The following is a 25,245-nucleotide window of genomic DNA, read 5'->3' on the forward strand; positions in this document are numbered from 1 at the left end:
ACAACAAAATTATGCTTCTACACCTGTAAGTAGATTTCCTGATTCATAACACATATGCCTTTAGATTTAATACATAACATTTAGTCTCATGAAGTCAAGGCTAGTCTTGGCCTCTGAATCCTCTTCTTGGTCTCCTAAGTCCTGGGGTAACAAGAGTGTGCTACTGCATGCAGTGAGCTTTCAACTATAGGCAGCATTGTCCAGTATCTGGTATTTTTGAATATTATAATTAGATGGTGATATCTCAATTAAATTTGTAACTTATATGTTTTTGAAAATTAAGGCAATTGCGTGAGTTTTTATGTAGTAATTAAACTCAGGTTTGTTGGTTTGTTTGTTTTACTTCTACAGTATATCAAAGTTGTTTTTTAAAACACTTTTTATTTCTAATTATATATATGTATATATGTGTGTGTGTGTGTGTATCTGTACACATTTTCATGTGTAAATTTAAATTGAATTTTTCCTAAAAAATTGTAGAGATTCTTTGTATACTATAGATAGTAGTTCTTTCAGGGAAAGACCCATTGCAAGCAAATTTCCCAACTGGTTCTCTTGACTTTTCTTTCTTTTGTGATGACATATTTTAAATGTGTCACGATTTATAAATACTTTGTTGTATGATTATTTTAACTTAGCGTATGTTATAATCCACTCCAACCCTAACCTAGCATTTTGCCTTTTCTTTAACAGAACATGTGAGGAGTTTTTTCCCTATCATATTTAGGATTTTTTAAGAACTAATTTCCATGGGTATTGGGTTTTTTCCCGTTGTTTCTATGTTTATACATCTATTCCTCTTCCTCACTGATTTTTTTTTCTTTTTGGTTGACAAACTTCTTAAGCTTTATTGGAGGAGGGAGAGGAGGAGGAGGCTCCTGTGTCGAACAGATTCTGTTATGAAGCTCTGAAGCCTGGGGATGACGGGACTGGAAAGCGAATGGCACTTGGAGAAGGGATGCCGCACAGGAACATGTTATGCCCTTGGGCAAAGAGCAAGGGCACCAGTCTCAGAAGCGACCATACCGATGGTCTGGGGAAGGACGTCGGTTCCTTTCTCGGGGACGGTGACCTGTATAGGACCTCGGAGGTGACCTATGCCTGGGTCCTCGCTCATAGAGCTGCCGGCCCAAGTTCCGGGATATGGGTCGTAGGTGCATAAAGTTGCAGAAGCCACCTTGGGCCCCATCTCATACTGCCGGCAGCATGACTCTCGGAAGTCAGTGACAGGAGACAGCTCAGCATGCACAGCTTGCAGGTTGAACCAGCGGTTATTGAGTTCTGCCACAGCTCGTTCTGCATCCTCCTCCCGCCGGAACTTAACGTAGACATTGCCCACGAGGTGGTCCCCGAGGTTGTCGCACACATTCATCTCTTCGATCTCTCCATACTTCTCCTGCAGTTCTGTGAATACCTCCTCAAAGAAGTTATCATAGTGTTCTTGCACTTCCACATCGCTCACAGGACAGTGTGATCCATCTGCAGTTTGGGCTGTGTTCTGTGGATTCTGGTACAAGTTGAGCAGAACTATGGTCTGAACAAAATTTAAAAGAGACCTGAGTTCAGAAAGCAGGGCTGCATGCAGACTGGGTATAAAGTTGGGGAGAGAGATGAGAGCCAGTGGAGTCGGAGACGCCCAAACTACCTAGATAGCCAAGGGCCCTCACTGATTTCTAATGGCATCCCTGTCACCACATTGAGTATCACTGCATTTAGTATTTTTTTTTCCTTGCTATTTCTGAACTCTCACTTGTTGAATTGTAAGTCTCTTAAATGTCATTCGGAATTGCTGTAGCTTCACAACAGGCCCTGAGTGCATACTTAGGAATCTGTTTTAATTTTGCCCATGATAGCTTTTAAAAGACCTTGATCCATGTCAGGGGTTTATCTTCTACCATGTTAAAACCAAAACATCTAGCACATCTGTTTTTCTGAGTTCTGAGGGTTCCTAAAGCAAAGAATGCAGCAAAACTTCCTGGAACACCCATGTGGAGTCCTGTCTGCTGCTTGGTTTGCCCTCCCATTTTCTCTGCACTGGGGCATCTGGGTACTTACTGAATTTCCTTTTGGTCGCATGTGCATTTTGATATTTACACATGACATTTCACCCAGCATTTCTAGATATTTCGCTATGAGACGTTCTCTGTTTATTGAATTAGAACTTAAAAGCTGATTAAATCATACTGATAAAACCATCATTTCACTCTGTTCTGAGTACTGGCTGGAGATTTTGCATCAGCTAGGTGAAAATAGCTTGCTGTGCTTTTCTTATTTTTAATTACAAACTAACAATAAAACTATACATTAAAGATATTAAAAAGGAGATGACTGTGAAAGGAAAGTAATCCCACTAGTCTAAAATGTGCCATTTTGAGATCTAAAACATAGAACAAAGCATGAACATTTATATTTCTTCAAAGAGCTAAATCTTCATGATAGCATGTATTTTTGAGGGAAAAAATTATTAACTTCAAAGAGCTTTCTATAAAAGTATACATATAAAAAAAGTGCACCAAATATAAGAATGTTAACTGTTTTCATTTCTTTAAAATATCAACTTTATAGACTTGCAAGTTACTTTGAAAAAACAAAGGATTAGGAAGCCATAGCATTCAGGCATCTGTATCAACTAGAGCATAGACTGGACCTATGGGCCTTTTCTTTCATGTTAGTTGGCTAAGTCAAAGCCTGTATAGACTAATCCTTCTCACCCCAAACAAGGTACATCAAATAACAGGAGTTCAGTTTGAGTTCTTAGCCCCTGATTAAGTTTGATGGCATTTACTAATCTTATTAATCCTTTATTCTCATTAAGAAATGTATGTGATGAGCTATTGTATGAGGTGAGATTTTGTTGTTGCTTTTTCCTTTAAACTTCATTGACATATGGTTGACAAAAACATTATGTTTTGACATACATATGCTGAGTGAAATAATTAACACAGTGAGGCTAATTATCATATCTATCACCTCAATAGTTCTGTGTGGCATCCTGGAGTGTACAAGAATGTAGAACGCTGTAATACATGACAATAGTAATAGGAAACACAAAAATAAAAATAGACAGGTTGATCAATGGAATCAATTGAAGAACCAAAAGTTAATTCACATACCTATGGAAACTCAATTTTTGACAAAGAAACCAAATCTATACAATGGATAAAATTAGCCATCTTCAGAAAATGGTGCTGGTCTAACAGGATATGAGTATACCCAAGAATGCAAATAGATCACTATCTATCACCCTGCACAAAACTCAAGGGCAAGTGGACCAAAGAGCTTAACATAAGACTGGATACACTAAATCTGAAAGAAGGGAAAGTAAGAAATAGGCTTGAACACATTGGCAGAGAAAACAACTTCTCGAACAGAAGACCAACAGATCAAGCACTAAGATCAACAATTAATAAATGGGACATCATGAAACTGGAAAGCTTCTATAAAGCAAAAGACACCATCAAAAGAACAAAATGCATCCTACAGAATGGAAAAAGATTTTTACCAGCTCCACATCTGACAGAGGGCTGACATCCAAAATATATAAAGAAATCAAGAAACTATACATTTAAAAAAAACAAAAACAAACAAAAAAACCCAAATAATCCGATTTAAAACCAATACAAAGATAAAAGAATTCCCAACAGAGGGATCTCAAATGACTGAGATATACTTAAAGAAATGATCCTCGACCAAGTTATCATTGAGTAGAGCATTGTTCAGCTTCCATGTGTATGTGGGTTTCCATTGGTTTTGGTGTTATTGAAGACCAGCCTTAGTCCGTGATGATCTGATAGGATGCATGGAATTATTTCAGTCTTCATGTATTTGCTGAGGCCTATTTTGTGACTGATTATCTGGTCAATTTTGGAGAAAGTACCATGAGGTGCTGAGAAGAAGATGTAGCAGGATATTTCTCCTGCAACATTTTACAACAAAGCTTGGTAGTTTGGGAGGAGCTAATGTGGGAGAAGCAAAGATAGAGAGGGAGAGGAAGAGGAGAAGGAAGTGAGGAGCTAAAGGAGAAAGGGAAAAATAGCTGCGGATGTCAGAGTGTCTCTTGCAGTCTAAGGTAGCAACTTATCAAAAATGTTAAATATTGGGTTACAACTCTAATTGTATGGGTGTCTTGTTAATTGAGCATTTCCAATTATATAAAGCCTTTGGATAATAGTTAACATTTAGAGTTTCATTTCTACTGGGTACCACATGGATGGTGTGATGGTCTGGGACCAGACAAGCATTGTGGAGACAGCATGGTAGATTGGCAGAGCCATCTCTCAGGCTGGCATCTCTTGGGTGCCAGGGCCGATGCTTCTGGCTGCACTGAGCTTTTGTCAGAGACACAGCTGCAAGAGCACATCCCCACTCTTGGCCTCAGGCCTTGTCTAGTCAGGAACATGGAAGCCCCATTAGAACAAGCCAGATTGGACAATGTCGTTTTAAATATTACCCTCAACAGGAAGGTATAGTCTTTTGTTTTAGGATGAAACCTTCTATAGAGAGCTGTTAAATCCATTTGATCCATCATTTCTGTTAGTTTTACTATGTCTTTGTTTAGTTTCTGTTTCCATGATCTGTTCATTGCTGAGAGTGGGGGGTTGAAGTCCCCCAATATTATTGTGTGAGGTGCGATGTGTGCTTTGAGTTTTAGTAAAGTTTCTTTTATGAATGTGGATGCCCTTGCATTTGTAACATAGATGGTCAGAACTGAGAGTTCATCTTGTTATATTTTTTCCTTTGATGAGTATAAAGTGTCCTTCCTTATCTTTTTTGATAACTTTTGGTTGAAAGTCGATTTTATTTGATATTAGAATGGCTACTTCAGCCTTGTTTCTTGAGATCATTTGCTTGGAAATTTTTTTCCAGCCTTTTACCTGAAGTAGTGTCTGTCTTTGTCACTTAAGTACGTTTCCTGTTTGCAGGAAAATGCTGAGTCCTGTTACGTTTGTAGTCGGTTAGTCTGTCTTTTTATTGGGTAATTGAACCCACTGATGTTAAGTGATATTAAAGAAAAGTGATTGTTGCTCCCTGTTTTGTTGTTAGAGGTGGAATTATGTTTGTGTGGCTATCTTCTTTTGGGTTTGTTGAAGAAGATTACTTTCTTGCTTTTTCTAGGGTGTAGTTTCCTTCCTTGTGTTAGAGTTTTTCGTCTATTATACTTTATAGGGCTGGATTTGTGGAATGATATTGTGTAAATTTGGTTTTGTCATGGATATTGGTTTCTCCATCTATGGTAATTGAAAGTTTTGGTAGGAATAGTAGTTGGGCTGGCATTTTTGTTTTATTACAGTGTGTATGACATCTGCCCAGGATCCTGTGGTTTTTATAGTCTCTGGTGAGATAGCTCAATCACAAAAGAATATAAATGGTATGCACTCACTAATAAGTGTATATTAGCCCAAAAGCTCAGAATACCCAAGATACAATTCACAGACCATATGAAACTCAAGAACAAGAAAGACCAAAATGTATGTTTCAGTCCTTCTTAGTAGGAGGAACAAAATACTCACAGGAGGAAATACAGAGGCAAAGTGTGGAACAGAGACTGAAGGAAAGGCCATCCAAAGATTGTCCCACCTGGGGATCCATCCTAGATACAGTCACCAAACCCAGACACTACTGTGGATGCCAAGAAGTGCATGATGACAGGAGACTGATATAGCTGTCTCCTGACATGTTCTACCAGAGCCTGTCAAATTCAGAGGTGAATGCTCACAGCCAACCATTGGACTGAGCGTGGGGATCCCTAACCGAAGAGTTAGAAAATGTACTGAAGGAGATGAAGGGGTTTGCAACTCCATAGGAAGAACAGCAATATCAACCAACCAACCCCCAGAGCTCCCAAAGATTAAACCACTAACCAAGGAGTACACATGGAGGTATCCATGGCTCCATGTGCATATGTAGCAGAGGATGGCCTTGTCAGAGATCAATGGGAGGAGAGGCCCTTGGTTCTGTGAAGTCTTGATGCCTCAGCATACCGGAATTTGAGGGCTGGGAGGCAGGAGTGGGTGGGTGGGTGGGTCAGGGAGCACCCTCATAAAAGAAGGGGAATGGGATAGGGATTTCCAAGGTGGGGAGGTGGGGGAGAAACCAGGAAAGAGGATAATGTTTGAAAGGTAAAGAAAATATCTAGTAAACAATACAAAAAAAAAAAGTATGGAGACACTAGAAAAAAAAAGAAATGTTCAACCTCCTTAGTCATCAGGGAAATGTAAATCAAAATAACTCTAAGATTCCATCTTATACCACTAAGAGTGGCTAAGATCAAAATCTCAAGTGATAGTTTATGCTCACAAAGATATGGAGCAAGAGGGACACCTCTCCATTGCTGGTTGAAGTGCAAACCTGTACAACCACTTTGGAAATGAATTTGGTGATTTATTAGAAAATTGGGACTAGAACTACCTCAAGACCCAGTTATACCACTCTTGGGCATATACCCAAAAGAATCTCCACAATACCACAAGAACCTTTGCTCAACTATATTCGTGATAGCTTTATTACCAATAGCCAGAAACTGGAAATAACCCACATGTTCCTCAAGAGAAGAATAAATAAATAAAATATGGTACTTTTACCCAGGAGAGTATCACTCAGCCATTAAAAACAATGACACCATGAAATTTGTAGACAAATGAATGGAACTAGAAAATATCATCCTGAGTGACATAACCCAGACATAGAAAGACATGTGTGCTATGTACACTCACTTATAAATGGATATTAGTCATAAACTACATGATAACAATGCTTCAAAGCATAGACCCAAAGGAATTAAGTAACAAGGAGGGCCCAAGTTAGGATTGCTTGAATCTCACTGAGAAGAAGAAATAAATTAAACAGCATGGGTGGATGGAGGGAGGGCCTAGGTATGGGAGGAGGAGGAGGTGGGAACAGGAGAGATGAAGTGGGTTGAGTATGGAGGGAGAGTTCTGGGAGAGACAACAATATTGTAAGAGGGCATCTCTGGGATGAGCTAGAAACCTAGGACAATGGGACCCCCCCAGGAGTTTATGACTGTGACTCTCACTAACACTCCAAACAGTGGAGGGTATGGAGCCTGAACTGGCCTCTTCTATAACCAGGAAAGTCTTCCAATGGAGGGACTGGGACACCAGCCCAGCTACAAAACCTTAGGTTCACATTCTGTCTTGCCTACAAGATGCACAGAAGTAAAAGATGGAGCAGAATTTAAGGGAAGGGCCAACCAATAACTGGCCCAGCTTGAGACACATACCTGACTCCATTAATGATATTCTGTTATCCTTGCAGATGGGAGCCTAACATAACTGTCATCAGAGAGGTTTCACCCAGCAACTGATGAAAGCAGATACAGAGACACACAGCCAAAACTTAAGTGGAGATTGTCGAATCTTGTGGAAATAGGAGAGGAAGAATTAAGGGAGCTAGAGAGTTCAAGGTCACCACAGGGAAACCTATACAATCAACTGAACTAGGCCCATAGGGACTCAGAGAGACTGAACTGCCAATCAGAGAAAATGCAAGGGACAGACCTAGGCCTTCTGCACATATGTAACTACTGTGTAGCTAGGTCTACATGTGAGACTCCTAAAGAGGGAGCAAGGGCTGTCTCTGACTACATTGCCTGGCTTTGGGACTCTTTTCCTCTAATTGGGCTATCTTCTCTATTCTCAATGTAAGAAGTCCTGATATGCCAAGGTTGGTTGGTATCCATGGGAGGCCTCCCCTTTCCTGAGAAGGGAATGGGAGGTGAATGTGGGGTAGGACTGGGAAGAGAGGAAGAAGAGGAAGCAGCAATTGGGATGTAAAGTAAATGAATAACTTAACCAGTAATAAAAAAGAATGCAGAATGAGGGGCTGGAGAGATGGCTCAGCGGTTAAGAGCACTGACTGCTCTTCCAGAGGTCCTGAGTTCAATTCCCAGCAACCACATGGTGGCTCACAACCATCCGTAATGAGATCTGATGTCCTCTTATGGTGTGTCTGAAGACAGCTACAGTGTATTCACATACATAAAATAAAAATAAACCTTAAAAAATCTTTTAAAAAAAAAAGAATGCAGAATGAGTAGGCCTGGCCCTGAGGAACAACCTGGTAAGCAGCGTTCTTCCATTGTCTCTTCACTTGTTCTTGACATCAGGTTCCTGCTCTACTTCCCTGTAGGAGGACTACAAACTATAAGATGAAATAAACTCCTTCCTCTTCAAGTTGCTTTTGGCCAAGGTGTATCATGACAGCAACAGAAACTCTAAGACACGTCTTTAACTTCATATTTACTAATTTTTAGATTTTATCTCCCAATAATTTAATAAAAGTAGTTATCTTCTTTTGCTGTATTCCTACGATATAAGTGTGCAATCATTTATGATAAACTTTTCAAATTCCCTACCCACTTTTGAACTAAGTAAATGTTTTCCTTACATAACTTTTAACAGTATGAACAATGTTTAATTATGTTGGTTGTAAAAAAAATCTCTTACTTCAGTTGAAATTCAGTTGTTACAAAGATTACATAAGCTCTGGGAGGTTTTATCTTGCCTGTAGTAAAACCATTGCTTTCTTTTCCAAGGTTAGCACTTCCTTCAATTTAAGCAATGTTCTCACTGTTTGGTTCTGCTGTTGAAGACTAGGAATAATTGCAACCATCTTGATTTCATTTCCACACTGAGTGCTCATAACTATGAAGTGTGTCGCTACAATTGTGTCTGTTTCTTTGGATGCCCTTTATCATATTAATTGGATCCCCTTTTAGTCTTAATTTTATAATAGCATTCATAATAGTAATTTAATTTTATTAAAAGCATTTATGCAGTGTTTTTAGCAACTATGATTATGTTCTCTAGGACTTGTGTGTGTGAGTGTGTGTGTGTGTGTGTGTGTCTGTGTGTGTGTGTGAGTGTGTGTATGTGTGTGTGTGTGTGTCTGTGGGTGTCTGTGTGTGTCTGTGTGTGTGCTCTATGTTCATGTGTGTGTGCAGGTCCCTGTATGGATTATATAGAGGCCAAATCAAGATATTGAGAGTCCTTCTCTATCATATTATGCATGCATTGCTTCTTTAACAAAGAGTCTCTCACAGTTCTGGAAGTTCGTTCTTCAGGCTAGGCTAACTGGCCAGAAAATTGCAGGATCCACTCCTAATTGCTAGGGTTTTAGTTAAGCACAGTCATGCCTAGATTTTTGTCAATGCTAAGGACTCAAACTCATGGATTCACTCTTGTCAAGCAAGAACTATTACCACGGAGTCATCTCTCCAGTCCCAGAATTTTTAATAAAAAGAATATTTAGAAGAATACATAGGGAATGTTTAATGTTGAACAAACTCTGCATTCATAAAAATATACTTGCCAGCCTTTTGCACTGTATAATGTCTTTCTCAATGTATGTTGCTGAATGTAATTTGTTACTGCTTTAGTTAGAATTGTCCATCATTGTTCATGATAACATGACTGTGGCATGCAGGAGTCGCTCACGGTCCTGACAAGTTTTACTGTCAAACTCATGTCAGCTTCATCAAATATTTCATGTTTTCAAGTGTCTGGAAGAATCTGCATATATTTGCTACTTTCCCCCGTAAATGTCTAGAACGTCCACCTTTATTGAAATCTGCACTTCAGATCTTGGACACGTCAGGCTACACAGCATCCAGTCTGTGTCTCCAGGCCTCAGCAAGAAGAGGGACCTCCATGATTTTCTGGGACCTCCATTTCTATTGCTGCATCAGGACCAGCAGCAGGCTTATTTTTATCTCAGTCAAGTGCTGAGATGAAGATTGGCCTTGCTCTAAATTACTCTGTATTGCATATCGGAAGAGCTATTCAGTCATTGCCTTGCCGTGAGAGATCCCATTTTACAAGTAGGATTTGACTCCATTTTGGGTATAAACACAAAAGCAAGATGACTCTTCACCTTGCTATGTATGTAAACAGAATCATCTGTCTGGTACCACCCGGGAAACATAGACTGAAAACCAACATATTCCTAAAAACAAAAAGGATGCCACCTTTTAAATTATCAAAGTAAATTGTCCCCATGTGCTCACATGGCTGCACTAAAATCCTATCAGGAAAGTGAAGCCTAAGAATTTAATGTACACACCAGAGTCAAGAAAGTATGCCACTCCCACAAAGACAACAACACCTAACATAGTGAAAGTGTTACATTGTAACACTCCTGTCTAGAATCAGACAATTAAAACCGTAGACCCCAAGAAATTTTCCCAGGCATCTCATGATGGCAGAAGAAAGGGTTTAAAGCCCTGGGATATTACCTTTTAGAAGAAGCAGATTTGCACTTTGTCAGAGAACATGAAAGACTAAAGATGTGAAAATTGTGACCTCTTGTGTTGAGCTGAACCACACTTTGACACTGCTTAGCTGCGTATATCTCTTGTATATTCTGCGTATATTTCAACCTAAACCCCATGTTTGAATCCTGGTGATAGCCCAAGAGTGGCAAGTTTCTTCTTCCCTCTGTTAAGGTAGGCTATGCATTTGTTCATCTGGACCTAGTCTGTCCCGTGACCTTAATAGCATCTGAGATTTCACATGGCCTCAATGGCCTCACACCTCTCCCAGACAGATCCTCTAAACCTAGCAGCTCATCATAGTTCTGTGGTTTGGCTTGACTCTTAGACCCATGCCTCCAACTGCGTTCGTTACCATCTTGTCTTACCACCCACAGAGTCTCCTTTTATCTATATAAACTTCCTGTCTCTGCCTTCAAAGTGAGGCTTCCTTCTAAATCTTTGAAATTTCTTGCAGCCTCTTTGATGCTTTCACATGCATTCTGTAACCAAAAGACATGGATAGTGGATGGACTGATGGATAGATTTACTGTGCCTTGTGTAATTCCCATTCTTCTGAGAGTCAACATTCGTAGTTAAGATCGATATAAAAGACCCCGTGTTTGCTATCAAGGGAAGTCAGAAAAAAAATTGGCTACTTACTAATTGCCAATAGAATCAATGTAGCTTTTAAGTTTATTGTTTTTTTTTCAGTAAATTCTTAAATTGGAGAACAACCCTTTGGTGGTCTGAATAAGATTGGCCCCATACACTCATAAATTTGGATACGTAGTCACCAAGAAGTGGAGCTCTTTGATAGGATTGGAAGGATTGAGAGCTTTGGCTTTGTTGGAGGAAGGGTTTCACTAGGTTTTGAGGTTTCAAAAGCCCACACCAGAACCAGTCTCTCACTCTGGGTTTGAGGATCATATTTTAACTCTCTGCTACCTTAGTACCACACCTACGTTATGCCATGCCCTCTGCCATGAAGACAATGGACTACAGCTCTGAAAGTGTAATCAAGGCTGCTATCAAATGCTTTCCATTATAATTGTTGCCTTGGTCATTTTGTCCCTTCACAGCAATAGAACACTGACTAAGACAAGACACAAACATGTTTGTTTAGTTTTCTTACATTATATCCTCACAGTGGTAAAGAAATTATCAACATTGTTTTTAGTCCTCCATATGCAGCACAATATTTATTTCTAACAGGAACGAAGGCTGTTTTTAAATCCAGTGTTTGTACTAGGTTCTGATTATGTTTCCTTTTCATTTTGAGATAAAGGTCTCCCTAGAGGCCCAGGCTGGCCTTGATTTCACGATATCTTTGCTTCAGTCTTCCCTGTGCCGGGATTCAGACATGAACCAAAATGTCCAGTTAAGGTTGATTTTTTTTAATAGGTGAGCATGTTATCATACAGAAGTCTTGATAATATTAATTCTCTATACCTGTCGAAGAATTAAAATATTGCGTTATATTGGGCTTTCTTACAGAATTAAACTTATAGCTAGCCATAAACTCTCATATTTCATTCACACTGGTTCTTCACCAAATGTTTTGTTTCGTTTCTATCATACAAAGTGAAAATGTCTGCAGAAATACAAATTTAAATTGTGATGCAAATCTGTATGTAAAATGTCATTATAGCTGTTTTATATATTCCAGGAAATCTTTTGAAAGCAATTAATTCTAAGACAAGATTTTAATAGAAAGCATTGCTATATTAATAATAAATTAAAATAAATGAATTATTAAAATATGATTTACTATGAAAGCTTTTAAATTAGGTATAGTCTCTAGAAATTATATCAGTCTGACTCTATTCTATTCTTATTACTTTGTTCACTGTCAGAGTTGATGCTTCCCACTGTTAGAGTTTCTTCTTCATTGCCTTCTTAGAAAAACAATGTAATTGCAAGCATCTCAGAAAAAGCATCTAAGAAAAAGAGCCATAAAAGTTATACATGTATTCCCATGCTGGGGATGAAACCCAGTACCTTGAGTATGCTAGCCCAATTATTATGTCTGTGAGACCACACACACAAACTTGAGGTTAGAAAATCCTCCCCAAGCTTCCGCCAAATAATTCTGGGTGCATCATTCATCACTGGTTAGAAAGCTCTGGGTTAAGGAACTAGAGCTTAGGCGGTTAGGAAATCACTCTCAAAACCAAAGTCATCTTAACAGGAAGTTGGTGAATAGAAACAAAGGCTCATTTAGAGGATACTTTTCACACATTCCCTGGGTGGAGGGAGCCTGGGATTATTAAATTTGTAAAATGCTATTGTATCACCATCCATTAGCATTATTGAACAATGAATCATTAAGGGAATAAGGACCAGATGACTTCATGCTGGAAATGGCTGTTCTCTAAAGAGGCTTTCCCTGTGCTTGCCTCATATAATCCTGATATTTTGTGACATTTCAAGGATGTGGTAAGAACAATAATTAAAATTCTATGTTGACATTTTCATGTTTTTTAATGAATTTCTCATAAACTTAGTTGAAATGCATATGCAATAAATTAGAATTTATTGGGAATAAATCTTCCAAACTTCAAAAAGAGCAACTAGCCCTTGCATGATCTGCTTAAACACTGAACCGATTTCATAAATTTGAGACATTATCACCAGCAATGATCTTCTCGCTCTGAAACTGTATTTATATCTTGAAAGTCTGCAGAGACTGTGGATGTCTATTCAGGCAAAGTGTCAGCCTAGTAATGAGAGGTTCACTTGGGATCAAACGACTGTTTTGTCAAACTATTACATAAACATAATTGTCATTTTCTGCAAATAGTGGTGATAATGTAATAACTGGATACCCTTTAAAGATCCCCTGCTGCCCTTCAGGAACAGGGACTCACTAATGTGCCCTCTGAGAACAACTCTTCAAAGCGACTTTATTGTCCTTATGTAGCAGATGATAACATGAGGTTTTGGAGAGGTGAAGAAACATCCTTCAATTCACAGAATGACTAAATGATCACATAGTTCATAATGATGCCAAGAACTCGAATAAGCCAGGAAGATCTTTGTTCTTACAAGGCTTCTCTAAATAACATGTACTTTGCATTTCATTTCACGTTGTAAGCTGAAGTAGGTTGCAACCACATCTTCCTTTTGTAATTCCCGTGACTAACCAAAGTGGATGGCTGCTCCTAAAGTGACATAATCTTCGTGGACTCCTCTAACTGGTCCACGAAGAAGAAGAAGCAATGACTGATGAATGATGAATGAATGAATGGAGAATACCTGATATTCTAGACAAACCAAAATATCTCTTGTCTCCCATCCAGGGTTTATTCCTGACTGCAGAAGGAACTCATTTTGTCCTACAGATAGTTTGTGTATGAATCTGTTACTGGATCAATGACCATGCTTCCTGAAACCATAATATTCAGTTCTATCTATTCTTCCTTTAAGACAGTGATAGCAAGTTCTCATTCACATCAAGTTGCTTAGATGGATACAATGAAAACAGAAGGAACACATATACTCAGCTCTTCAACAGACCATAATGGCCTAAAGTATTATTCTTCATACAACAGTATTTATAGAAACCAATAAGAGATTCTTAAGACAGACATGTTGGTTGTCTGCACCATCTTCGAGCATGAGTCACACACAGATATGAGAAGGTGAAAGGCTACCAACGTGACTTGCTCTTTGCCTGACTATGTCCCCTTGAGGGGAGATGAAATGATTTTTATTCTACTCAATTAAGAAATTTATTCCTTGCCTGGGTGTGAAGATCTCTTCAGGACACGAGGCATTTTCATTCAAATAGAGATTGGGAAGATAAAATCAGAGAAAGAAATACTGTCACAATATATAAAATGTAAAAAAAGTAGTTTAACAAATAAAATATTTTAAATGGCAGCTTATTTCTTTTGCAGATCAGTGAGGAAATCCATGAATTTTGCGCATTGTGATACAAAGTAGAAATATTTTTCTTCTCAATATGAGGTTAAACCATATGCTTTCCCTTTCTTTAAAACTCGTGACTTCTCTGATGAGGGAAATATGTTCTCTTGCTCTGCTTAAAAACACACAATAGTTAAGCACATAGGCAGACCTTCTTGTTCACATGTGTAAATGTTGAAACTGGTGTGCAGTCTTTAGGTCTATGTGAAGGGTGAATGTTCCTTGTCTTTGCAGACCTGGGATGTTTCTGGGAAGCATCACAGCTATAGTGTCAAAATTTAAAACGAAAGCAACCATAGGATTAATGGAGAATTCCTTTCTTCTTCCACTTTATATCCAGATGTGGAAACATGCTTGGTGGACAGAGAGGAAATTGCCATGGATACAGACTGGCAGAGATCTCCAGGAAGTAGCTCTGGAAAGAGGAGTAACACGCCCTGTCAGGACAGATGCTTAGGCATACCCACAGTGTTCCTCTCACCTACACATGGGTCCCCTCTAGGTACTTTTGAGAAAGTCTAAATCATTGAGAAATGTAAGTGTTTGTTTCTAAGTCGTGGATCAAATATAACCAAGAAGAAAAGAGGAGAAATGAGTCGTGCTGTACTAAACTCCCTCTCCTGCTCTGCTGTGGAAAGGAAAGACCTTTAATTCAGAGTTTGGACAGATGTTGACTAACAAGCAGTCAGCACTCAGTGAAGCTGGGAAGAGTGAAGAGGAGCCAGAAGTTCTTAAGAGAGCTTCAGGAAAATGCCAGGGTACTAAAAAGACTGAAGTAATATCAGAAAGGGAGATGTGAAAGGAATGGAGACCAAGATTGCTTTTACTTGTTCAAATATTACCAAAAATAATTACAGCTTCATTATTTCAGGTGCACTTCAGAAAAGTATTAACATCTTTATTCAGGACTGTTGTGAAGAGACACAAAACATATTAGATCATCTTTGCTTCTCGGATTGCAATGCTCTAAAGAAGAACACAGTCAAATCTGTAGAGCATAGTAGAATAGGTGCGGAGATCACAGTCTGGACATGTGACCATGACAGCATGTAGGAGAAAGAGTAGTCTCCTTGGGGAAGGAAATTATGAAAGGCTTAAGGGAGCCAGTAATACCCCAGCTGAACACTCAGGAATACAATGTATCTTAACAAAAACTGCATCTTTGGAAGGTCGGAGTGAGAAGAAACTTTGAAGTTATTTAGAAGGAGTATGAGAGTCCAAATGCTTCTGCAGGAAAGACAGAAAGGCTGTGAGCTCATAGGGGGTCTAAATTTGATCCTTCCTCAGTTGCTGTCAATTGCTGTGAAGAGACACCATGATTAAGGCAAATCATAAAACAAGGCTTTCAACTGGGGGCTTGCCTACAGTTTTAGAAGTTTAGTCCTTTAGTATAGCAGGCAGCATGGAAAGAGGTAAACAAGGTGCTGGAGAAGAAGTAGCTGAGAGCTACATCCTGATCCACAAGTAGGAATGAAAAACTGACTCTGGCAAGAGCTTCTGAAACCTCCAAGCCTACCCTCAGGCACACCAAGGCCATTCCTTCTAATCCTTCTGATTTTTTCACAGAATGACACTCCCTGATGAGGAAGCAATCAAATACAGGAACCTCCGGGGCCATGCTTATCCAAGCCCCCGCAGTCTCTTACAGTAAAAACTACTCACCAAAGTAGAGGCTGGTAGGAGGTGATACCTGAGAGCTGTTCAGACAACTGTGCACAATAATCTTGAACTTGAAATTAATATTAGAATTAAGGATTTCCTAAAGCAATGTAAAACCAGCATAATCTGTCTGTGAGAGAAAGGTGCATTGTCCCAGGGATTAGCTGACTACATCAGTTCATGCACATATGGACGGCCGGATTCTAAATTCCAGATGGGAAAATTAGTTGAGCTAAAGCTTGTGACTAGCAGGATTTCTCTTTTCAGAAACCAACATGGTTTCCACTCCACATCTTCCCATTCTCGTTTCCTGTCTGTGCTGTAAAGAGACACACATACTGTGTGATACAAAAAAGTTCCCAAAACAAGCAAACAAACAAAAATGTAGTATGACTCCCTGTAGGCCAGAGAAATGCAGGAAGAAGTAGAGCATTCAACAACAGGCCATTGTTCTCTGATATTGGTGGGATGGGAAAGATCATTCCTTCGTTGATCTTCTTTCTCTCTTAGGTCAAGTTCAGAAGTACAGTCTAAAGCTGAACCAACTGACAGAAAGCAAAAAGCTCTTTTGCTTAGTTAGCCAGTAGCTTATTTATTTACCAAGCACAGAAAGCACGTGGCAGCTTGGAGGTATATGATAAATTTGGTCAGACAATCCATCTCTGTGCAGGCTTTACTCAGTCAAGAATGACTATGAGATTTGTATTGCCTCATGTCATTGTTGTGAGAATTAAGTTCACTTGGTTAAACACCCTCAACTCTCCACATGCTTGTCATACTGCTGCTTAGAGATGAGGCAGGATACGGTTCTCTATGACATACTCTGACTTCCTCCTCTTTACTGTCCATGCTTGACTTATGACTATTTGTTGGGAAAATAGGTTCATTACCAGTAACTGTTCCCAGTTCTATAAAGAATATCATGTAGGGTATTTTACACTTAACTGTTACAATAGCTCTTTGAGAGGGATTGTTCTCTCTAATTTATGTATGAGAATGCAGGTTCAGTGATGCCTTAACATTCTTCTAGGTCTAGGTCAGAGTGGCCAAAACTGAAGCACAGGTTGTCTGATGTTATGTAAGAGTTCCTCTCACTGTCACACACTGTCAGCTACAGGCCTACAGGAAGGAGGTGATGTTGTTGCAAAGGAGACAAGTACTCTTTCTTAAAGTGTTCTTAGCAGTGAAAAACATCACCATGATTCAGGCTGCCTGACACACCTCATGCACACCAGCATTCAGAGTGCAGCACAGTCCGCACAATAGAGCATGAGACAATCTCATTTACTGAGGTTTGTCAAAGGCCTCTCAGGAGCTGGAAGATTCTGCTGGACTCATGTTACAATGCAGGCCACTATAGGAACTCTAAAGTAATTAGACTCAGATCAGAAGGTGCATCTAGCCCATCAAAGAGCAAAACAGATGGGTGCAGTTTCTAGTCAAAGGCCGCAAGTGCCCAGCCCTGGGCAATCTATACCTTTAAAACACCAACAAAGCAAGAACTGCAGAATGTCAGGATTCCCTAAACACAGAGAAATGGGGAAGCTATCGATAAAGATCAACTCTGATGAGGAGGGATATACAGAGGTTATATGAAATAAGATTTGAACATAGTTTGACTTAATCAAGAACGATTGATTTTCACATATTAGTCATGTTCCTTATAGAACACCATTATCCTGACGACACAGGGAAAAGAACGACATGAAGAGTGAGCACTTCTACACTCACTTCCAATTTTTATCTTATAAAAATGACTTCCGGTTTTCACTATCAAATAATCTTCTGTTCACGCTATAAAGAAACTTTCACATTGTGCTATCTGGACCCTATTTCCTCTGCTATCCTATGAGTTATTTTCTTTTCTGTGTCTTGGGGTGGAGTGTGTGCATGTGTACATGTGTGGATATGTACATATGTGGATTCCGGAGGCTGACATCTAGAAATCTCCTAGCTTTATTTTTCCACCCTATTTCCTGAGACATGTTCTCTGAGTGAAGCTATAATTGCGAAGACTGTCCAGTGAGCCCCTGGAATATTCCTTTCTCTGCTCAGCAATGCTAGGGTTACAGGCTCACACAGCTGTGCTTGGCTCTCTCTATGGTTTCTGGGGATTCAACTAAAGTCCTCATGCTTTCACAGGAAACACCTTCTTAACTGAGCCATCTCACTCGTTCACCTCATTTGTTCCAAATATCAATAGATGTTTATGTAGAGAGTATGTCTATACTTTGATCTGGTCAAGTAATTATGAATGTTATAATCATTTATGATTATGTATGAGTTATAAAAACACTTGTACTTTTTGTATAAAAAAATTGTACTTTTGGAGATGTTTCATACACACAGAAACATACCAAAAATGATGATAGTTAATGGTATTCTAACAGTATAACAACATGACGACGACATAATTCGGAACAACATAATGGCAGATTTCTTAACTTAAATAGGGAAAACAGTGTGCTTTGTAGACATAGAGTAGCAGGGAAACCCAGGTTAGGCAAAATATCAAGTATATTAACAGAATAATAAATAGCTCTGGGAGACAGCAGGAAGTTAGAGCTGATCCTCAAAATGATGTGATCCAAAAGCCTAGGTTCTCTCGGCTCTGTCTGCTGCTGGGTATCTCCTGTTAACCATCTCTGTAACAGGATGGAGTGCTCTGCTTTCCAGAGGTCATGATAAAAAAATGCCTAGCACAGCTTCCACAAGAAAACATCTTCTCCATTCAGAATAATGAGAGAGGCTGAGAGCTTTAACCCCAGATTCACATTCATCTCTAGGCTGTGTACTAACATGGCAACTCCCTTGAATAAATAGGGATGTTGAAAAGGATGTATCCTAAATGGTAAGACAAAAAGGAGCCTGCACGACAAACAAAAGCATCCATCTCCATTCTTGTTCAAAACTAGAAAGCAGTTGTCTTAAAGCATATCTGGCAAGTACATTACATCATGACTAGGGAAGAATTAATGACTGCTGTAAACCATGGTGTAGATGCTATTCCCAGAAGATCAACCAAAATCAGACAGTGTTGAGTACTGCTTCCTGGAGAGTCATGGAGTCTGTGAAAACAAAGTGTAATCCCCCAAGTGATTCTCTCTAAACAAAAAATACTCATGTTTATTATATTCATCAAACTAACCAACTAACATCCTCACATCTCCAAAAAGTCTCTTTTCTAAGAAAAATCCATGCCTTATAAGAAGTTACAAGGGCATAGTGAACCTTGAGTAAAGTGAAAGTTTAACATAACAGGAAATCATTGTTTGCAGAGAAAGCTTACCCAACAGTTAAAGATATGCAAATGGTCTATCAGAGGTACTGTAATGTATTCAGGAGTCATGTACACAGCATTTTAAGCCAAGTTCAGAATTTCATTTCCACGGAATAAAAAGGTAATATTCAAAATATGGAACAGCAATGGTAATCTTTCATTCTAGAGAAAGAGAAGCTGGATGCATAACTCTTGACAACAAAACCATTGCAAGCCAACACCTATATTTGTTATTAAAGAATTTTACCTCTCAGGTTTCCACTGTAAAATTTAATAAAGCAGCTATTTGACACCATAATCCTTGAAGGACGTAGGAGAAAGAGATGGAAATTGTGTGAGACTTAATAACATGCTGAGTTCCATAAGGAAAATACTCATTCTAGTGTCAATGTGACGCTTGAAAGTGAAGAGAGATGTCCATCCCGGAAACGGTGAGGTACTGCTCATCTTCAAAATACTTGCACCTGCACAGCTGGAATCATCTCATATTCAAATAAAATAAGAAACTGGAAACATTTTGTAGAGTTTTGGAGAAGAAAATGTTCTCTAAAATGACTGCTAAACACTCTGCCTATTACTAAAGCTAAGACATTATTAAAATAAAACATACATGGGAGTAACAAATTGAGCATTTTAACCCAGAAATTCGGAGACTTAGACTTTAATATACAAAGTATCAACAATGCTAGATCCTTGGAGTTTCTACAAGAGTTTAGTGAATTCTAAAATTTAGAAGCTTGAGTGGAAATTTAATATTTCCAAATGAAACAAAGCTTCCACCATCTAACATGGAGGTATTTTTTCATGGATTGCTGGATTATGTTTTACAAATATAGTAAGAGAATAAGTAAATGCCCACCTCAGTAGAGTTAGAGGATCGGACAAGGCACAATAGGGTAGCCTACTTTGGAACAGGTCTTTAAGAATAACAAAATTTATATCCAAGATCACAAAAAGAAAAAAAAAGTGAAAATGCATTGTTACATGCAAAATAGAGTATTGTACCACGCAGCAAAGTTAACTGCTTTCACCTTTGCTAAATTAAAACTTAAGCATTTTCCTGTGTGGAAATAGAGCAGTCAATATTAGAACAAGGATGTTTCTTTGTTCTATTGATTGGTATATAGCATGTGTCTAGAGCGGAGACAAGTTGCCATGTAATACTTAATGGATAATATTCAGATTGGTTAGTAATTTTGTGTCAAACTCATTCTTCCTCAGTTGCATAGCTGTATAGTATTGCTTACCTTCTCCTTAATCCCCCACTAGTTTAATATTCAGTGGGTAAATTTTTCTTAGTAGAAGTAAATACACAATTACATCTTACAAGCCCTCTCAGTGACACAAGCCTACTAGAATCCCGAGGACATATCAGAAAGGGGCTAAGAGTTATGTCTGAGACCATAAAACCGAAAGTTTTTTTCACCTCTGGAGAGAGAGCCACAAACTCACACCTTTCTCTGCTCTGACAGTAAATATCAGGGTGCCCAGACAGTCACACACTGCTATAAAATGTAAACAGTATTCTTATTAAGACACAAGAGAAATATTAACACATCCTACTTAAGATGATGAAAGCATGCATCTCAAGTAGTTACCAACACTATACTTCATTCAAAATAAAAATTCAAGGATCTCTTTTATGATGAATAGTCTTGAGCACAGTTTAGAACACAGTAATCAGTGAGTTTAAGAGAGGAAAACCCTGAGCAGATATAAAGGGAAACCTAAACTGTCATTGGATATAGAAAATGCATGCTTCTGCCTTCTCTTATCTCGAGCCTCTGTTTCTCTGTAGTGTATTTCTTCCTGCTAGATCTAAGTGTTGTGAGGAAAGGAATATTGATTTGTGTTGCCCACAAAACAAAGCAGTGTTCTTTGCTCTGAATGATGACCCCCTCTGGCAATGAAGAAGCATTCAATAAAGTTTGTTGAATGGATGAACAATATATGAAATGTCCTCATGTTAATCAAACTGAAAGAGTCAAAATACTCCAGTAGTGCACATAAGGCAACAAGAGGACGCAGTGCAGTCAATAGCTACACATGTGTATTTATGCCATAGAGTTTCCATATATTAGTTTATACAGTTGACTCATTTCTCATCAAGATCAACTTTCTTATGCAATTTAAAATAAATATTCTATGTTTTAACTTAAAAACACATACAAAATGCAAAGTTGTTATATTGGAAACTTCTAACAAAAATGATATGTTGGTATATGCACTCATATTTTTAATAAATACTTATAGTGATAGAATTTTATGAGAGTATCTCACACATTGAAAGAGATTGAACCTTTGCTGGACCTCATAACCAAGTTAATAGTGGCCCTTAAGATAACCTAAAACTTAGCTTATCCTACTGTGTATATAGCCCCAGAGATCAATGTAATAACCACTTTTATTTTTCTGGTGTATAACATGAAATTAGTTTATACCACCTAAGCTAATAAATTGCTTTAATCTTAAGTTATGTACTATTTGATACCTCTGGCACAGAGTTGTGTGTGTGTGTGTTAATGTGTGTGTATGTGTGTTCATTTGTACGTTGTAATAATTTGCTAAAAGCAGCCGGCAGGCTAATGCAATGTTATACAACCAATATTCATGATAAATATTGGAAATAATATATGTATATAGACTGTTTGTGGTACTGAGAACTTCTGAGTCACCTGGGCTCAGCAAAATAATTTCATCTCTTGTAAAAACCCTGTTTAAGAGTTTCTTAAGGTTCCTCACCCCTTTCTCATGCCATACTTTCTCTTCTGCCCAAGAACTACAAAACAAACTTTTGCTAGTGACACACAGGCATGATGAACAAATCAGACACATACCACAGGCACATGACAGATAGTCCAGCAACCACAAACAACAGACACCCAGAAGACACAGGGAGTAGAGAATTCAAACTATGCTCACTCTTGGTCAAACTAATCCAAGAAGAAACATCTGATTTCAGTCTTTAATGTAACCATAACACATTTTGATGCCTGTAGGTTATCATTTATACATTTATCGAACACAGTGACCAATTTGGTTATATAAAATCTCAAATGTTTAAGGCTCTTGAAAGTAATTATTGCATTCTAATTTCCATAGCAAGATACTTTGTGAAAACAGTATCTTAATATTAGCTTCTAAACTAAGCACAAATGCACACGTACATACACAGACACATACATGTGGGGGGAGGAGGTGGGGAGAGAGAGTCTATTTCTACTGGTATGCAAAAGAAACATTTCTATCTTAAAAGAATCCAAGGACCACCGATGGAGGTGAGGAACGAGGTGCTGACCCTGTGTCAAATGTCAGTAGACACTTTCCAACACCTTCAAGCCATGATAATGAACCTTATATGTAATGATAATAGAAATATCTCTTTAGTGAGATTTTGAGCAGCAAGATTCCCGCGGGGTCCCAGTGACCCCTCTCGAAGACTCCATCTATGCATGAAAATGAAAAGCTATTTTACAACGATGTCAATTTCTTAAACAATCCAAACCAAATTTCATCGAAATAATTGAAAATACAAGCTGAAACATTGGGACTTTTTTTTACTTGCAAATGATAAGAATTAAAATCGTCTTAATATTTGAGGGAGTGGGAAAATTATTTTTTCTTCATAAAGTTAGAGGATCAGGGAAATCCATAACCCGGAGAAGCAGCTCTTGAAGGCTCCCGGGACTTCCCTCCAGCTTTTGCCGACATTTATCTCTACATGCTGACTGCCTTTTTGTCTTTGCATACCTCTTTTGCACCTGGGACAAACGGAGCTGCCAGCGTGTCCCAAGTGTCGCATCTGTATTAGTTTCCTAAGGCTATGATAACAAAGGACCACAAACCAGATAGCTTTCAGAAAGAAAAAATGTATTGTCTTCCTGTTCAGAAGTCTGCAGTTTAAGATCAAGGTGGTAACAGGGCCAGACTCCCTCAGACAGCTCAAGGGAAAGATCTATTCTTGGCCTCTGAGTTTCTGATAGTTCCTTGGCTAGACCAGCATGACTCCAGTCTTTGCTGGGAAAAGTGTGCTTTTGTGACCAATTTCCTCTGCAGACATAGACTCTTCTCTTCACAGAGGAATGTGGCTTTGTTCCTTATTCAACCACAGCTTTCTTCAGGTCTTTTGTTATATAATTCACAAATTAATATATTTAATGTGTACAGTTGGATGGTTTACATACATATACGGCGATTTCCACAATCAACATAACTGAAATATTTTAACACAGTAACTTTGTGCTTTTGTATGTAAACATTGTGTGAATTCGGTGAGAATGCTTAAGATTCTGTCTTCACAAATTTCAAGTATGTCTTATATAACCTACTAAGTAGAATCTACAGAGGCTGCAAAGCAATAAAAGAACTTAGTGTGCTTTCAAAGAACATGGTTTGCTCTCACATCAGGTAACTTACAATAGCTTGTAAATCCAGCTCTGAGGCATCTGATACTTCTGGCTTCTTCAAGCAACTGCGCTTGCAAGCACATATCCAAACACAGAAAACACACATATGCACACACACATGCACACGCACACGTGCACACACACACACACACACTTTAAGATCGTAAAAATAAATCTTAAACATAATTTTCAAGTGTAGTAGTGGTGCAGGCAAAATTATACCCTTTGTTCTTTGGACAAAGACCAAAAATATAGCCTTGATACTAAATAAACATAAAAACGTGTATTCATTTACCTTGTTGCTGTAGCGTATAGAAGGTCAGTCTCATAAACGTGTAATTACTTACCTTATACACATACCTTCAGACAAATGAAGTGACAGCTTTTTTTATACATTTTTGGTTGGTTTTCCCTCAGTAGGCCCTCAAATGCTCAGTAGAGCTGGTTTCAAGATTTTTATTCAAAGAATATCAAAAAAAATCCCACATATTTGAAATTGGGTTTTAAGGAATAAAGTCACAGAAAAATGTGAAGAATTTGGAACTGAATATTGAGCTACAAATGGTAAGATTCCTATCAACATGCCAAAGTGTTAAGGAACAGTATACAGTTCTTAGTAGTTAAAACCCTCTCACGTTATGTGCAGGCCATGGAATTCTGAGTGGGGATCTGAGAAGTTGGGTAAGACAAGTAACAAACTTGAAAAGGGGAGAAATACCAGAATCATAGAAGTGATAGTGGATTCCAGGAGATTGTGATATTGTAGAGGGAAAGCTGATATAAAAAAAATCTTCCCATGTAAAACATGAGAACATTGTGTAGTAATAGGAAATCCTTAGAAACAAAATTCAAAGCCAGGATCTACTGGGTTTTAATATCTCCATCAGTCCAACTTTATCCCTCTGAGTAGAGAAATTGCCTTACAGTCAGAGGCCATACAACCACAAGAAACCACCAGCATGCTTGCACTGCTGATTCATGACATGGAAGCACTACTCAGTAAATTGTGTGACTTAGATCAAACAACTCTTCCCCATCACTCAGTTTCTAGTAATTTCTCTTATTAGAGGGGGATTAGCCTTCTCTGTTCTCCATGGCACCTGACCCAGGGAATTGGCCTGTAACTCAGTCAGACTACTGAACTTTAGAGAGGCAGAAGTGTGCACTGAACCCAGTGCTAGATGCTAGGATGTTCTACAGCAGACCAATCTCAGCAACTTTGAAAATCTGACATCTAAAGTCATCTTTAGTTCCGTTTTCAACCCAAGGGATAATATTCCAATGGAGATACAACTCTATAGTGTGTGTCCAGTAGATATAGAGTAGATACACTATAGTGTATCTATAGCGTACTACTGTCTCTCATTATCAGGGTTGTTTCAAAAACTTATCACAGTGAAATAAATTACTGTCAGCATCCTAATGTTATATACTATGTGATCATAGGTAATCATTGATCCTCAACATCAAATCATTAACTATCAAAAATTAAAGATGCTAAAATAGCCTGTGGTATAATATGTTACCTTGTATGCAAAGAATAGTTTGGAAATGGCATAAAGAAGGAATTGAGTCAGTAGAAGGAGAATATCTTTACAGTGTTCTGTAGAAAAGGTATTATTTTAGCCTAATAGGCACGTTACATAAATGATTTGGGAGAAATGAAGGGTGGCTATGAAACCATACTTCTATGCAGGGGTTAA

At 38.5% G+C, this 25,245-nt stretch overlaps 1 pseudogene; it reads right to left on the minus strand.

The window, feature by feature from the left end:
• Positions 1-983: 983 nt before the first annotated feature.
• Positions 984-25,245, minus strand: part of LOC114624580 — an 84,929-nt pseudogene continuing 60,667 nt past the window's right edge.

The sequence above is a fragment of the Grammomys surdaster genome, unplaced genomic scaffold, assembly GCF_004785775.1.
Source record: "Grammomys surdaster isolate TR1022 unplaced genomic scaffold, NIH_TR_1.0 65, whole genome shotgun sequence".
Lineage (NCBI taxonomy): Eukaryota > Metazoa > Chordata > Mammalia > Rodentia > Muridae > Grammomys > Grammomys surdaster.